The sequence below is a fragment of the Acanthaster planci genome, linkage group LG14 (genome assembly GCF_054643075.1).
Source record: "Acanthaster planci isolate LZ-2023a linkage group LG14, COTS_SCS, whole genome shotgun sequence".
Lineage (NCBI taxonomy): Eukaryota > Metazoa > Echinodermata > Asteroidea > Valvatida > Acanthasteridae > Acanthaster > Acanthaster planci.
Window position 1 is genome coordinate 6076281 of NC_141790.1, and position 17676 is coordinate 6093956.

Consider the following 17676-nt stretch of genomic DNA (forward strand, 5'->3'; position numbering starts at 1 on the left):
ATACCTGTTATCACTTTTAAATTGTTTTCAACTGGAAGGAAGGGTCACATGTTTGACCCATACAAAATGAATTAAAGACCACATTTTTCCCTGCCACTTGCTGCAAACGGAATGCTGCGGGAGGCCATAGTTGATTTTACATGTACATGTATATGGATGTTTTAAAATGAACATATTATTTAAATAGTCAAAAATTAATAATAAATTGCTTGATGACGTCATCATGACATAATTGTTTAAGCATTATTGCCGCATAAGTCAGACACAAAATGAATGAAATCTTACACCAGCGCAAGTTTAATTCTGTTGTTACCGTACGGCCAGAGCAGTTTTAATTCCAGATCGATAACCAATAGCATTTTATGTAAGTGATAGTTTAGCATATCCCTGGGCGAAGCGTAAACGGTGAGACAACATTGTAAATAAGCTAAACTAAGCAAGTCCCGGTCGAAGCGTAATCCGCGGAATAGGCTTATATATATATATATACAGCCGTACGTACCCGTATATAGACTACCCATTCCATCTGGGTTATAACTGCAAAGTGAACCACAAACATTATACAGGCTTCCTATTGATTCCGTGTATGTAAGAATTCATTGATTGCATAGGTTTTATATAGCTATATTGATTCATAATCCTAAGGCCCATGACGGTGATAAGAATGAAATTCCGCCACACGGTCATTTATGACCGCCGCCAAATGGGCCGCGTGATGATAGGTAAGTGACCTCGTGTGTGTAGGGGGAGGTGGTGTTTGCGCTGGCATTGTAACAGGAAATCAAGCTACTCCACAGGACTGAAGTAACGCCGTATGGTAGTTATAAATAAGGAATTCCGAAGCGGCATCCACAAGGTGCACCCCATCTGATAAATATAAATCCTGCAGCACCACTCAATTTGGGGGTGAGCAATCAACCCACCCGGCGCCCTGTGGAAAAGATTGCCCACCGAAGGGTTAATGGCTTGCCTGGTGCGCTCGACCGAATTTTGTCTGTTAGCCGAGGGATAGGAGACCCTCGGCAAAATCTGCGACCAGTAAATGATTGAGTGAGGTAATAAAGCTCGGGTGACGGCAAGAATTTGTTTAATCCCCTCGAGCATTGATTTCTTGGGGACGTAGCCCAGATCGTTGGAGCCAACGTGTATGATGATCCATGTTGGCGATGCTTGCTCCGCCAACCAGCAGCTGTGAAGGAAGTCGTTGAATTGGTCAAGCTGCAGGCCCCGCCTACCCATCCAGCGAACAGTTGCCAGCCCATCAAGTGCCTCCCCCAAGGAGAGGATAACGCCACACGGGAGGTCCAATGGATGAACGAGTCGCCAACCACCCAGACAAGGGGCTTGTTGTCGATCGGCGGGTTTGCTCATGGAAGTAAAACAGAAATTAAATAGCTATCAATACTTAATGAAAAGTTAGCGTATGGTTGGAATCACGGTTGTTTTTGGTGTGGGGTAACATGACCCCGATGTACAAAATAGCCACAAATTTAAAAACTCATGGGAGAAGGTACCTGCTAATACGAATATAGCGGCGGTAAACGCCTGACTGCCAACGACCCATCTGTTGGATCTCATCGTCAGGAATTCCCGCCATTGCGGGTGCTGTGGCCGCACCAATCCGGAAGGAATGAGAAGTGTAACGGGTATCATGAATGCCAATGAAGCCAAGGGCCCGCCTTAAAACAGCGGTGAATTGAGAACGTGTAATTGGAGAACCATCAAAATGGGATAAGAAATTGCTGAAATGCTGAGGACACCTGCTGAGGAACTGTGTAGTGGCCTGAACAGGGCACAGGGAGAGTTCGTCCTCAGAAACAGCAGGTATTGAAATTACACAACCCTGACCGTACTGGTCGGTCTTGGAGACATGAATGTTTAGATTAACCACACTGCCAGAAGAGGTACGACAAAGGGTAACATCAGAATGACGTAAAGGTGAAATACCAGATCGAGTGGACGCGGTGAGTTCACCGACGCGCAGAAATCCAAAAAACGCTAACAGGAAAGCCACTCGAAACAGTAGGGCTTCATACTGATTGGTACAAACGGAGTGCAACGCAGGAATAATACGCCGCAGTTAAACAATCGTAATAGGGCGGCGTTGATTGCGCCGCCCGTACCGGCGGCGGCAACCATCTAACATTCGTTTCACAATGAAATGTTTAGTTCTGTCATGGGAACCCTGCAAGCAGAGTGTAGACGCAATCCCTGAGACATACGATGCAACAGTAGCCGGAGCGTGGGACTAGAAGATGTATTAAGAAAACCATGGCGGGAAATAAACCAACAGAAAAATTGCCAAGCACATTGGTAAACTGAATGAGTACCCGGGGCAACTGAGTCCATCAAAAGACTGTGAACCTCTAAATTAAGTTGTTCCAAAGGTCTGCAGGCATGGGTGTCATAACGGGGGCGGCCTCGGGTGCCAGCCGAAAACGAGATAGAGCATCAGCGATGCCATTATCAAGACCAGGTACATGGCGTGCCTTAAAGTGGATATTCAACCTCAAACAAAGCACTACAAACATGCGAACCAATTTCATAATTCTGGGACACCGTGATGTTTGGCTATTAATAATCGCCACCACAGCCCCATTATCACACCAAAATATGACACGCCGGTTTTGCAAGGCCGGGCCCCATAAGCGCAACGCGAGGGTGATTGGGAGGAGTTCAAGAAAAGTAATGGATAAATTCAAGGAGTGCCATTGCAGTGGCCACATGCCTTGCGTCCAACGCCCATTAAAGAAAGCCCCGAAACTGAACTGTTGGGATGCGTCCGTATACAAGTGCAAGTTGCCGCTAGAATACCATACCTCTTGAGGGAAAATAACCGAACCATTAAAATGGAACAAAAATTCCCACCAAGCCAGCATGTCGGCCCGCGCACCAGAGGAAATACGGATCTGATGATGTGGTTTCTGAATGCCGCTTGTGAGATGGAAGAGATGACGCAAGAAGGCCCGGCCCTGCCGTATTGCCTTACAAACGAAATTTAGGCTACCCAGCAATGATTGAAGCTCTCGTAGGGTGACCTTACGCTTGGACAAAGTGCAATCCAGCTTCGCCAGAATTGCAAGGACCTTGGCCGTAGGAACCCGAATCTGCTGGGCAACTGTATCAATCGTTAAGCCCAGGAAATCTAAGCTTGTCACTGGCCCCACTGTTTTGTCACTGGCCAAAGGAACACCAAAGTCCCGGCAAACTACTGTGAAAGAAGTAAGCGCATGTGCGCACTCGTTAGATTGCCCTTCGCCCACAAAGAGAAAATCCTCCAAATAGTGGAGAATGTGCGGAGTAGCTGCAACCTTACGAGTGCAATATTCGAGAAAGGTGCTAAATCGTTCGAACGTGGCACAAGAAATGGAGCAACCCATGGGCATACACTTGTTGTAATAAAATGAACCGTCGAACGAAAAACCGAGTAAATCATAATGATCGGGATGAACAGGGAGTAAACGAAAAGCCGATTTTATATCTGACTTGGCCCGAAGGGCTCTGGGGCCCAAACTAGAAACCAATTCAACAGCAACATCAAAAGTCGTATAAGACACTGCCGCCTTGGCTGGGTCAATATGATCATTAACTGAATCACCCAAAGGAGACGAAAGGTTATGAATTAAACGGAACTCACCAGGGGTTTGTTTCGGCACTAAACCTATTGGAGAACAACGAAAATTGGGAAATGGGGACTGGGGAACGGGCCAGCAATCCTACCCAAATGTAGCTCACGGTCAAGTTTGCATTTCACTACCTCTCTATTTTGTCGAGCAGAGATCAAATTACGGGCAGAAGTGCTAACCCGAGGACCCGTATACCCTATACAGAAACCAGACGTAAAACCCTCCAACAGCACCTGAGCGGCATGCCTGTCACCATATGATGCCAAAAAGGGGCGCAGTTTATTTATTCTTACCGGCGTTGGGAGGTGTGGTTGGAGTGAGTGCTCCCCGCACCGAGCTAGGGCCGCCACGGCAAGAGGCGGCGGAATGGCCGATGGACAAACAGGTTGCGTATTTGTGGGCAAAATGACAGGTGGGTCTGAGGCAGTGGCCGCGGTTGAAATCGAAACAGATTCCGGCAGTGTGCTTGCGCTGGGCGGTGCGGCTTGCCCCAATATTGGTGTGACCCATTGCCCGTTGGTGGTTGCTCTGGTTGGAATAGGGACGAAAAATGGCTTGTTGGACGGGCGCACCGACCAACGTTAGCCATAGTTCAGCTGGCCCACGACCGAGACGGCATGCGGGCTTGGCGCAACCTGAATTGAATACCATAGTTGCGTCACCCATAACCTACTCGCCAAAAAGCAGCTGAACGGACGATGTCGGCATATTTTAGCAGCTGCCTCGCCTGCGTAGGGTGCCGCATCAAATAGATGGATGCAAAAATTAGAAAAGCCGAGGTCCACTGTTCAATTGAGGTGATCCGAGGGGGTTGATTGTGGGAACGAATTTGCCATGCTGGGGAATCACGCAACCCAATAGTAAACACGCAGTCACTGGTACTATTGACACTGCTAGAGGGCCGCAAAAGAAGCGCAAAATCTACAAATTCCCCATTCCAAATTTTGTCCCGAAGGTGTTGAGAAACCCCGGACCCAAGATCATCGCAAACACTTGTTAGGGGCGTGACATCGCCACCCCGTACACCCGACAAAGTGGTAACAGACAGAACAGAATAAACAATAGGGGGAGACGCAACCGAACGGAAAAAGACTCACCTGATGAAACAGCAGTCGTCTGTGCGACGGGCACCGAGGAATCACTTGGAACATCAGCCGGCGCGATGCGGTCCAAACGAGGCCTCCCCCTTGGTCTTGAACCCTCAGCGCTGGCAGTGCGCCGCTTTGTTCTTGCTGTCCGTGGCATCTTTTCCCAATAACTGGAAGGGGCTGGAATAAACGTGATATCCTTTCCCAAAGCTGCAAATAAATTGCAGAATGTAGAAAACGACTAACGTACGAAGGATACTTTGCAAATTTACAACAACACTGATTATTTATCCCACAATAAACCGAACGAACCGACCTGGCAAACTGCTCAGACAAAAGTGACCAGCACACACATTGGTTCTGCCTATGAAGCTGTAACCAAACAGCTGGGTCGTAAATCCAGCGCCTGTGTGGTCAGTGGGGGAATTTACTCCAGCAACCCAGCCTAGTGGCAATAAACTATTTGAAGCCCCAATGGGCCTAAAATGAATTATCTTCTCTTTATGGTTAGTCCTTGGTGTAATTTTGATGACGATCGAAGATTGCTAAGTGACCAAAGTGGTGCCTCAAAAATGTGTACAAAGTCAATGGGCTGAACACATATTGAGGGTCCTTCATTGGTAGAAGTCTGATGAAGATCCAAAGTTGCCAAAGCACTAAAGTTTTGGGTGCAAAAAGTGTGTATAATTTAAATGGGCTTTTGAGAAGAAGAAAAAAGAGAAAAAAACGAACAAAAAGAATGCACTTTTTGCAAAAGTGCGAAAAAGTAAAAAAAAAAAAAAGGAACAGAAGTAATCCCTTTTATGCAAATTGCCAGAAAGCCAAAAACAGAGAAAAAAGCCCTAAGGAAAGCAATACATGTAGCTGTTCTGGCTGCCAGCCGAAACAGCTAATAAGTTAACGGTAAAAGAACTATCAATCAAGTTATCACTCTCTTTGTTAATGGTTCTGGAAAAATTTCCCTTAGAAATCCACACATCCTGTCAAACTTCCTGATAAACTTGACATGAATGATGTGTAGATCATTGATTAATGAGTGGTATAGCAGTGTTGTAGTACTCGTTACTCATACTTGAGTACTACTCGAGAACCATTTTCAATAGCAGTGTTGTAGTACTCGTACCTCGTACTCGAGTACTACTCGAGAACCATTTTCAGAGTACTCGTACTCGTACTTGTACTCGGATGTCCAAGTACCTGTACTGGAACTACAGTTCTTGTACTCGGGCTACAAAATACTTGGAACTCGACATCCAAAACTTGTACTCGAGCATCAAAGTACTCGTACTCGATTAACAGTACTCGATAAAAAAATCCTTTAAGTTAACTTACCACGGCCGTTAAAATAAGGTACAAAAATATCAACCCCAATGACTAAAAGAAGGCCGAACGTGGGACCATTAACGTGTGCGACCCATTCGCCGTCTGTGCGCATTGCTAGCCAGATCACTTGTTCTTGTAGCCATGTCATCTGCATTCGGTGTATCTTTTACCCAGTGGATGGTCTTAGAGTCTCTAAATTAAGATAAAACTACTTTTGAATTAGAAGTACTTGTACTCGTACTCGTACTCGGAATTAAAAGTACTTGTACTCGTACTCGAAAGTGCAAGTACATGTACTTGTACTCGGAAAGCAGTACTTGTACTCAGCTGGCAAAGTACTTGACCTATCTTTGTACTCGGCAGTCAAAGTACTCGGCAATACTTGGTACTCGGAAAAAAGTACTCGACTACAACACTGTGGTACAGCATGACCATCACTCTACGGTATACGCATCAGTTTATGCTCATGTAAATTTTTCTAGAAACAGTGAGCATCATTTTAACACCAGCGAACATAAGTGTGGGTCAACTGTCATGTAAGTATACATGTACATGTATTTTCTAGGCATTATTGGTTAAATTAACATGCTTTCCATACATCCTAACCAACATTAGCAGGGAGTGCATGAAGGGGTAATTCTACACACCAACAAATACTTTATAGAAAAAAATATACATGTGTACCTTAACATGTATCTTAACTTTTTCTTGGTGAGCTGGATACTTGTTTTTACAGGGAGACTGTCGAGCAAACCCCTTCTTTTCAGACATACGTGTACTCCATTCCCCCACCAGCCACCTAGCACCCACCTATGAATCCAATCAAAGTCAGACAGAAAAGTGCACACCAAGTATATGTATGGAAAATCTACATGTACATGCTTGATAAAATCATACCGGTATGAGCAGCCTATTCCATGATCATAATACAAACACATGCATCAACAATATAGTCATTAGCTGCTTTTATGACATTACATGATTTCACCTGTAATTCGACCTAATTTTTAAACGTACCGGTACCAAAAAGTTTTGCGCTTGAGTAGCCAAATTAACCTCAGAACACCCCCCAACCACCAACCCATCAACCAAGTAACCTAAGCAACTTCATTCCAGACGAAACCACAGTGTTACCTATTAGTCCATCACAAAACTGACCCACCATTGCCCACTAAGCCAATCAATCCAATCAAAAAATAATTCAATCCATCTCTCCAACCCTGCCATTCCAATCAAACAAACCAATTCAACCCAGTCAAGCCAACCTATCACTCAAGCAACTGAACGAATTACACTTATGACCCAGGAAATGTTTGAACGGACTTAACAACTTAGACCTCTCTTACTGGCAATAACGAAACATCAAAGGCAGCCATGTTTTCGTTCTGTACACCAATCAATCCATTTTTCAAAACAGAAAAACTAAATGGAAATTAAGCACTTCATGCCGGGGCATTTTCCAATGTTGATGATGCTGGGCTGGCATGACTATCATTTTTTCCGTTTTCAAAATCCTTCAAAAATTCATCTTTTCGTTTAACGGTTGTTTATAGCCACACAAAGTAATCTTCAGGCACTACTCTAAGTTGATAGGTGACCTTCATTGACGCCTGAGTATTTCAGCCAGGCCTGCAGCCTTGTAAACAGAGCCCAGATTGTGCGGTGTTATATAACTGTGTTTTGTTCACGAACCTGGCTCAGTGCACTGCTGACCTCTTTTCAATACGGGCCAGATTAGCGTGCAGCGGTGCTGTGTGGTTCATCGCTGGGGTGGTGGAGCGCTTTTGTCCTCGGTGGTAATCCGCTCGCTCTCAATGCCCCAAACCCTGATATACATGTAGGGTTTCAAAACAAGGCTGGATTATCACCACTTTTGAGAGTGAAAAATGCCGGTAATGCCCAGCAGCCTGGTCTTTTGTTCGGAGTACGGTCTTTTGTTACAGGGCCCTGTTTCCTTTGTCGGAGTTCGGAGACCCCGGCCACCCATATAAACCATATGTCTCCGATCCCCGAGTCCCCGGCAGGAAGTGGTTAAAGAAAGCAAAACCTAAAAATCAAGACCCTTTCAATGTACAGTATAAAGATACCCTTCAAAGTATAAAGATACTGTATCATTTAAGTGGCCATTTTTCTTCTAATTTTGTGACAAACTTAATGAGTGAAATTACATCACCTTCCAAGAAGTGAGAATGTGGCATTATGCCCATCCACACCACTAAGTTTTAAAGGATGGCTTACATGTACAACTCTCAATTTCACCCTAATGTTGATGGACCTCCTGGTATATGAATGCAGAATCGAATACATGTACATGTATAGGGTTAAGCCCTGTCCGTTTGCAAGTAGTTGGTCTCTAAAATGTGCTTGAATTCGTTGGGAAGTTCTGAATGTGATCCATATGAACAAGGTACAGTACCTCCCGTAGTGGACCACATGTGTTGGCTACTGGTGCCTGTTCCAAACCTCTCATTCAGTTGCAGGTTACAGCAGTGTTTTGGTACAGAAGAACTTGAACCCTGTGACATGTCTTGATAATGTTCTGAGCATCCTGTCGCCTAAACTTTTGATAAACTGTTTGAGGTATAAAGCTAATGCCGATGCTTGCTCTTTGTTGACTGGTGATGACTCCAACAGTTTAATAACTTATTGTGCCATTGGTTTGCTGCATACATGTAAGTACAACTCTTACAGAGCTTCTGGGCTTTCAAGTTTCTATTCTAGTTCAGGTCCAGCAACACAGGCAATTGCATCTAGAGCATTTTTTGCTACTGGATTAGCTCTTTATGTGCAATAGATCGTGGGACGAATCTCATCCTTACATGTAGATGGGTGGCAAATAACTTCCCAGAATGTCGAGAAAATCATTGGTCATCTGCATGAAGTTGTTGCCCAAGTAGGGCCTTGTTGACCACTTCCTGATTTCTCTCTTAGAGATATATTTGTAGAGAAGTTAACAAATTTAATCAACTTCTTTAAATGATTTTTTTTAAAAAGAGTTTTTGTGTAATTGAAGATTCTTTCAGAATGCACATATACATGTACATGTTCATTGTAGCATTGATCAAGTCAAAAGGAATGCTTACTGAGGAAATATGCATTTGAAAAAACCTTCGAGAAAATCCCCTTTAATTTCCAGTGAGACTTTTGTGTCTTTTTGACATTGGTGGTGAGGTACATGTATCTGTTAACAAAATCAACAAATTTAACTGATTTCTTTGAATATTATTATGTACATGTAATTTTGTGTCATTGAAGATCACTTTTTCAGGAATTAGCATTGATTAAGACAACGAATTGCTACCGGTAAACAATGATAATTTTAAGGGCAAATTAGTCCTGTCTGTAGTTGGAATTCTCTCTAATAACTGTACTTCCCACTACCTGACCTTATCACAAGGTGTGAGTAAATAAAGTACATGTAGATATGTACCTGCAGGCTTGGGGCTGATGTGTGACAGATGTCTGCCTACTCCATATATTTCTGTCAAGGTCATGGCTTTACTGTATGCATGTGCAGGCTCTAGGCAAGTGAGATTTTTTTCATTCAAATAAAGAAGTTTTTCGTTCGAAGGAAGAATGTTTTTATTTGAATGAAGATTTTAGCTGCTTTGGTGTACTGCCGAAGCAGCTATTGCGTTTATTAGTTTTTTATTCTTGGCTTTTTCACAACTTTGCGAAAAAGACATTATTTTGTTCTGTTTTGAGCAGATCGTGTTGTATGGAATGCCAAAAGGGATAAATGTTTGCAATCTCTATTATCTGTGCACTTTCTGCGATAATAATGTTTTGTATTGTATTTTGTATTCTACATGTGTGATTGGGTTGAAACCTTGCAGATAGTATTAAGGGAAGGTTTTAAACAGAGATTGACCTCATGTGATGACAGTATCATCAGCCGACGATTCACGTGACATGAAAGGTGCATCCTTTAAAGTGCTTTATCTCCTGAAGAGCATGTCCAATTGGGTTGAAACTTGGCAGGTATTTAGAAAGCGTTGAAACTTGGCAAGTATTTAGAAAGCGAAGTGTTATAAATGAAAATTGTGATGTGACATCATGAGATGATCATGCCCCGTGACATTAAAGGTACACTCTTCAAAGCACTATATCTCATGAAGTACATACGTGTCCGATTAGGTTCAAACTTTGCAGCTGTCTTAGAAGGGGAGTACTTGAGACGACTATTGACCTGATGTGATAATGGTGTCATCAGGTGTCAAATCATGTGACTTTAAAGGTACACTCCTACAAGCACTATATCTCATGAAATACATTTTCGATTGGGTTCAAACCTTGGAAATGTCTTGATAGGGAAGTGATTTACATGCATATTGCCCTCACGTGATGATAACGCCATCACGGGACAAGTCATATGATACTAAAGATGCTGTTTTCAAAGAACTATATCTCTTGAAGCACATGTCTTTTCTGGTTAAAATCTAAATACATGTACTGGTACATGCTTGTAAGTGTATGAATATGAGCATTCTCAAACATTTTGTGCTATGCCAACAAGGCACTTTTCTTCACAACCACAAAAAGGCGAAAAAGCCCTGTGTTCTGTCCTTTAGACACAGTTCCTCTAGTTTTCTTCTTCTTCTACTCCTTGTTCTTCCCTCAAAAACCTGTTCATTTTGTTCAGGGTTTTCCTGCCCAGCAGTTTAGACCCTTTGAAAGTTCGTATCTTCATGAAAGTTGCATCACATAAAGACCCTGTAGGAAAGATGTGCCATGAAGCATGATATCATGACGTCATCAGATGATTTTTTTATAGAATTTTGAATATTTTATTAGCTCCATAGGTTTTGTACACAGTTTCCACAAGCAAAGTTCGGCACTTTTATAAATCAAACAGAGTATAAACTAGGTACACACTCTTATCCACCAGCTAAGATGTGTCTTGAAGCATGACGTCATGATGACATCACCATGGTTTTTTAAATTGATTTTGAATGCTTTATTTTTTCTGTAGGTTTTGTACACGTTTTTCAAAAACCAGTCATCAGCACTGTGGTCAATCAGACTGACTCTTATTTTAGCCACACTTGTAATCCACCATGAAGAGAAGATGCCAAGACAAAATCGTCCAAATAACGTCATCAGGAGTCACGTGACATGAGATTTTAAAAACGTACAGTTTTTCTCCATAGGTTTTGTACAAAAAATTTAAAAAATGAAAGTGACATGAAAGGTGCCTTCTTTGAAGCCCTATATATCCTGAAGTACATGTACATTTCCCATTGGGTTGAAACTTTGCAAATATACTGTAGGATACAGAAAGACCTGGTGGCAAAGATGTGCCATGAAGCATTTCGTCATGATGATGTCATTGTGTGATTGATTATGTGATGTTGAATATTTAATTTGCCCCATTAATTTTTTACGCATATTTCAAGGGTCATTTGGGGGGGTTAGCGATTTTGCAAAAAAGGCATTTTTTGGTTCTTTTTTTGGCATTTTCTCAACTTTACGAAAAAGGCATTCATTTTGTTCTTTTTTTGGCTTTTTCGCAAGTTGCGAAAAAGGCATTGTTTTTGTCAAGGTTTTTTTTTTCTTCCCTCTTCTTCTTGTTCCCATTCCTTTGTACACAGTTTTTCTTTGCAGCACTTTAGTCTCTTTTTAAGGGTCAACTTCCATGAAAGTTGCCTCAAGCAAAGACCCTATTGCAAAGATGTGCCGCAAAGCATGACTTCATGATGACGTCATCATCTGATCTTTTATTGAATTTTGAGGACTTATTTTCCCCCATAAGTTTTGTACACGTTTTTAAATAGCCAGAATGGGGTAGACTTTGACTGCTCCAGAAAATGAAACTTGGTACAAGCAAAGACTATCAGCATACATGTAGATGAATGTCCGTGTAGAAGCATGACGTCACTTTGACATCATAATTAGATTTTTAAATTTAATTTTGAAGGTTTAATTTCTCCTATTGACTTTGTACACATAAAACCCAATGACTTTACATACAGTTTTGCTACAGGGCTTGCGCCTGTCCATTGCGCGATCAGCTCAGTGACTTGTGCGATATCGATCCATGTTAGCATTGTCGCACAGTCTTATTGCATGATTTCTAGATAATTTGGCTAGAAGGTTGTAAAAAAATTGTGCGAAATATTGAGGGCTTTGAACTCTGAAATTCCATTTCATCAGGCCTCAACCAATTTTTACATTCAATACAAGTCGTCCGTGCATGTATCAACGATATGTGCTGTCTCGTGTCAACACATGGATTCAATCGACATGATCGAGACGATATTTTCGAGGGGCCCATGTATTTTCTCAGGACCTCTTGGGACTTCCTGGACCTGAAATTACACCAATTGAATTTTTAATGGACTTTGCTTGATCAGAGGATTCCAAGGTAATCACCTAAAAGCTGAACTAGAAATTGCAGAAGGACTTGACACCAAATAGGCTTTTATAGGCATGATCACAATGATCGTGAACAAGGGTGCACCGGACCCAACAGGTACATGTAGTGCGGCGGGCAGCTGGGTTTGGAAGCTGGATGGACGAAGTGCTGGAACTGGTTCTGGTAGGCAAAGGTATACGTATTACAAAATATCCCCAATTGCAAGTTTTTGTCTGCACTTTCTGTGCTATGTAGCTCTGGACAGTGATGATAAGAGAATTGACTCAATTTAGCTCTGAATTTGCACTATGAGGTATCCCGAGAAATTTGAACTCTACAAATGGCCTTTTTTAACATTTCGATATGGTCACCTTATGTCTAAATGATAAAAAGGCGATTAACAGTGATTAGTAAGTCCTACGTGTTCAGCGCAATCCAGTGATCAACTTGCACATATTCATTAGCTTCCTCCTGTGTACATTACTCAATGGTTTTAGAGTGATGGATTTTATTCAAAGGCAAATCAAATCAGGATGGAGCTCAATACATGTACATACATTTGCAAGTTTTAGGTATCAAACCGACTAAAGTCCCTCACAGTGCTTATACCGTATTTTATAACTATGCCCCCCCGGACAAACCATGTAATTAGGGTTTTACGGTACATGTGTAAATATCCAGAAATGTCTGAAATTCGAATGTAGCCCTACATGTACATGTATATACATGTCAATGTATCGGAAGCTGAGTAAGTACACAGAATAGTTGAATTTCCTTATTTTGCTTCGTATGTATACATGTACACGTAGGTGTCCTTTGTACTGCTGCTGGAGTGAAAGCTATGGATAAATCTGTTCTCCATGTAGTTTGGAGCATTGGAATTCAACGTAATTGCAGTTACAAGAAGTACGGGTACCAACGATAAAGGAAGCTGCTGTACAACAAAGCAAGGAAATGAACAGGTGATGGTGAAAAGGCCTACTGTTGCATTGACATAAAGACAGATTGCCAGTTCTGGTTTATGCAGTCATGATGTTGTGTGTACAATGTATGTGTGCAGGCATGGCATACCATAGTGTGGACCTCTGCACAAAAGAAGTCCACATAATGTAGGATGTGGTGGCGTAGTGTGGACTCGCTCACGTCCACACAATGTTTCCCCCTCTCTGAAAAACAGTTTCAGAGGCATTTTGGGATCAAGGTTATCCATAACAAAATGAAGAGGAACAGTCCAGGAAATCATCATAAAAAGTCGAGCTAGAAGGAGTTATCCTAGTTAGAGAAAAAGGAGCATTTCCCCAAGTTTCCTTAACCACAGTAGAACAAAGGAATGTCCACACTTTGTATGTAAAACTGGTATGTGTGTGAGGGTGTGTGTATGTGAGTTTGTTTCTGCATTCAATTGGGGACCCGGAACAATAGAGGACAATAAGGTCCCCGATTGACAGAGGGTCCCCGATTGACAACTGTGTACAAAACATATGGGTGGTCTTCTAAAAAAGTTAAAGTACAAACAAAGGAGGAACAATAGGGGGTCCCCGGTTGCAGGCAATACACACTTGTGTGTGTGTGGGGGGGGGTTGCATCCATGTACCACCATCATAAATGGTCCCCCCATCAACATCCAAGTGCCTGGTCCTCCACTTTAACCTTCAGGTCCCCCGTACTCCCCATTTAACTAGTGAGAATGCAAAGTTGCTATGCCAATGAATACATGTGCACATGTACACTGTATTTGTGTTCAAGTTTTCCCATGCATCAACACATGAACTGCTGCACTGTAATGAAGGTTTTCCTTTTGCAATGATACACATGTTCATCAGCACAGACACGAGGGCAGTCCTCACACATGTTGGATTTCCTCGACATACAGACAGATTGCAAGTTTTGAATAATGCAATTATGAATCAAAGTTTGTGTGTATAATGTACATGTATGTGTGGGGGGTACATCCATATGTATGGTTCCGCCATGAACAGCGTGCCTTGGGCCCCCTTTTAACATTCAGGTCCCCACATACGGTACTCCCCATTTAGTGAGAGTGCAAGGTTGCTATGCCGTTGGATACATGTACACATATACGCTGTATTTGCACATGTTCTGTATTTGCACTTGTTTGTTTTGAAACAAGTTTTGCCATGCATCAACATATGAACTGCTGCACCTGGAATAAACATGTTTTGCCCTTGGCAATGATACAGATGTTTATCAGCACAGACATGAGGGCAGTCTTCACACTGTGGCCTCAGTATCATTGATGGATAAGAGCAGTTGAAGCAGGAGTGATCATGAGAAGGATGAGAACAGCTTCATCAATCTACTGGTAGCAAGACTGCAGCCGACAGGAAGTGAGATTTACTTGTATGTATACATGAAACTGCTAAAATTTAATGACAAACAACTGTAGATATTGTTTAAACTGGTTACAGAAGAATAGTGCAAAGTTTTTAGCATTCAAAAGATTCTGATATTTTCAGTTGGTCCCCATGTCATTTGAAATGTCCGGAAATCTTCATAATGGAACAGAAGTTGGCAGTTTTTATATCATACACTTCAGAGAAATGTATGCCCTAAAACATGAGAGCAGATTTTTCCTTCTTTTTTTTAAAACAATGTGGATATTTCATTGTTCCCCCAAAAGACAAAACTATATTATTACTGGTTCACAGTGTTTGATACGTGTTGATATCAGCTGAATATTTCAATATCCTTATTTGTTTCTTGTGTCTAGGCACCCTTCATGCTGCTGCTTAGAATTCAATGTAACTGCAGTTACATGTACATTAGATGCACGGCCATCCACACTGAAGGAAGCTGCTGCACAAGCAAGCAAGGAGATTAACAGATGATGGCGAAAAGGCCTACTGTTACATTGACATACAGACATATTACCAGTTCTGATTAATGCAGTCATGATGAATCAATGTTTGTGTGTACAATGTATGTCTGGGAGAGTATATCCATGTACCATCAACATTAATGGTTCCCCCATGAACAGCCACATGCCTGCCCCCTCCCCCTTGAACATTCAGGTCCCCACGTACTCCCCATTTAGTGAGAACACATAAGAAATGGCCAGTTTTGATAAATGCTATCATGAAGCAAAGAGAGGAGGGGGACCCATGCATGTACTAATGCAAATCATTCATTGATCAATATCCACATATCCAGTCCCCCATTGTAACATTCCTTCCATGTGTACCCAAGTGATATCAAAAGTGCTAAAACTTCTTACACCTTTTTCCAAGCCTCAACATATAACTGATGCACAGTGAATTAATATTTTCCTTGTTTTAGATGACACACAAGAATTTTTACCAGCACATACACAAAGTCTTTTGACACGTTGGTGTGGTCGATAGAAATGCATTTCGTATCAAGACTGTTCTAAGGCAGTACTTAATTAAAATACCATAATTATCTAAAAAACCGCAACCAATAGGACCTGAGATATATAAATATATGTGTACATGTCCCCAGCATGCTTTATTCAAGATTACTGCAGATCTGGTGAACACAGCTTTCAGAAGCATTATGCAAAGTTTTCAGCGGTCACAAAATCCTGATATTTTAAAGGTGTTCCCGTGTCTTTTTTAGTATGTAGGGCAAAACAATCTTTACCAGTATTTATGTAATAATAGTGAAATGTCCGAAACCACAAATATACATGTAGTTTTTCTCTTTTCCTCTGTACATAGAAAGGACAGTTTAACATTCTTTAACTGATAATCCTTCAACTTCTGGATCAGTTTCACTGTTCAATATGTTGAGTGTAGCTCTGAACACATGCTTTTATTCCACAATCAGAGTTTGTGCTGCTGTGCACTCGCAGATACAGTTGTTAAAAGTAATCATTTGTCCAGTTACTGACAATGGGAAATAATAATGTACATTTGAAAGAATTGTGTGAAACTGAGGTTTGCATAATTTTCTTCCTGTCTTTGAAATAGATGTTTCTTAGTTTGTGTTTGCCAATGGCTCTAACAGTCCCAAATCCTCTGGTATTAAGATGATTTTACTGTTGCAACACCGTATACCATTCTGCAGCATATCCCCAATAGGGCAATCAAACCCCTTATGAGAAAACTGAAGTGCACCCTCACTTGATGAAATTGGACATTTGTATTAACCTGATGACGTTTGACCATAGTATCGACATTTCACCTTAAGTACAGGTCCGATTGGGTTCAAATCTTGCAGATATCTTGAAAAGGGAGGGCTTTAGAGGAATATTGACCTGATGTTATGCTCACGTCATCAGGAGACAAGTCACGTGACATTAAATGTGCACTGTTTGAGGCCATATATCTCCTGAAGTACATGTCGGATTGGGTTCAAATCTTGCAGATATCTTGAAAGGGGAGGGCTTTAGAGGAATATTGATCTGATGTGATGATGACGTGATGAGGAGGCAAATCACATGACATAAAAGGTTCATGGTTAAAAGCCTTCTATCTCCTGAAGCACATATTCCATCGAGTTGAAACTGTACAGATAACAAGAAAAGGAAGTGTCGTAGTCAAAAATTTACCTGACGTGATGATCATCAGATGAGGATTTAAAATAAGTAGTACACGCACTCTTAAAAGCATGCCTGATTCGGTTGAAACCTTGGACCAGAATGGTTATGATGAAATAATTACACCATCAGATTTCTACGGTAGATTCGTTGTCCAAATTAACAAAACAAATGCAAAAAGCCCTCTGTTCTGTTGGCACACACACAGATGACCTCTAGTTTTTCTTCTTCTTTCACAAAAGCCCGTTTGTTTTGTGCACGTTTTTTCTACACACAACTTTAGTGCTTTTGCAACTTTGGATCTTCATCAAACTTGTACCTATGAAGGACCCTTATGCATAGATGGAACAATGACGTCATGATGACGTCATCAAGTAATTTATTATTGATTTTTCAATATTTATTTCAGCCCTTTGACTATGTACACGTTTTCCAGGCATGATTTTGGTCACTTGGCGATATTTAATCGTCATCAAAGTTACAGCCAGCAAAGACCCCCATGCAGAATAATGCCAAATTTATGACTTCATAAGGATGTCATCGTGTGAATTTTTATTGATTTTTGAATATATAAGTTTTCCCCATAGGTTTTGTACACGTTTTCAACAGCCAGGTTCGGGACTGTTGTCAATCTAACTGATTTCATGTTTGTACACACTCCTACTCTGCTAGGTAAAGACACATTTTTGGATCATTGAAGTGCACGCACGTGCATTTGCAGCCGTAATTTGCCAGTTCTGTGCATGACTCCACATAGCTGCATTC

At 41.7% G+C, this 17676-nt stretch overlaps 1 protein-coding gene and 1 pseudogene across 4 annotated transcripts in view; one reads left to right on the top strand and one right to left on the bottom strand.

The window, feature by feature from the left end:
- LOC110975732 (UDP-sugar transporter protein SLC35A5-like) overlaps positions 1 to 17676 on the top strand; it is a 71267-nt gene that overhangs the window by 4289 nt on the left and 49302 nt on the right. The gene's annotated exons all lie outside the window — the stretch shown is intronic.
- LOC147796787 (uncharacterized) lies at positions 297 to 4719 on the bottom strand (annotated as a pseudogene).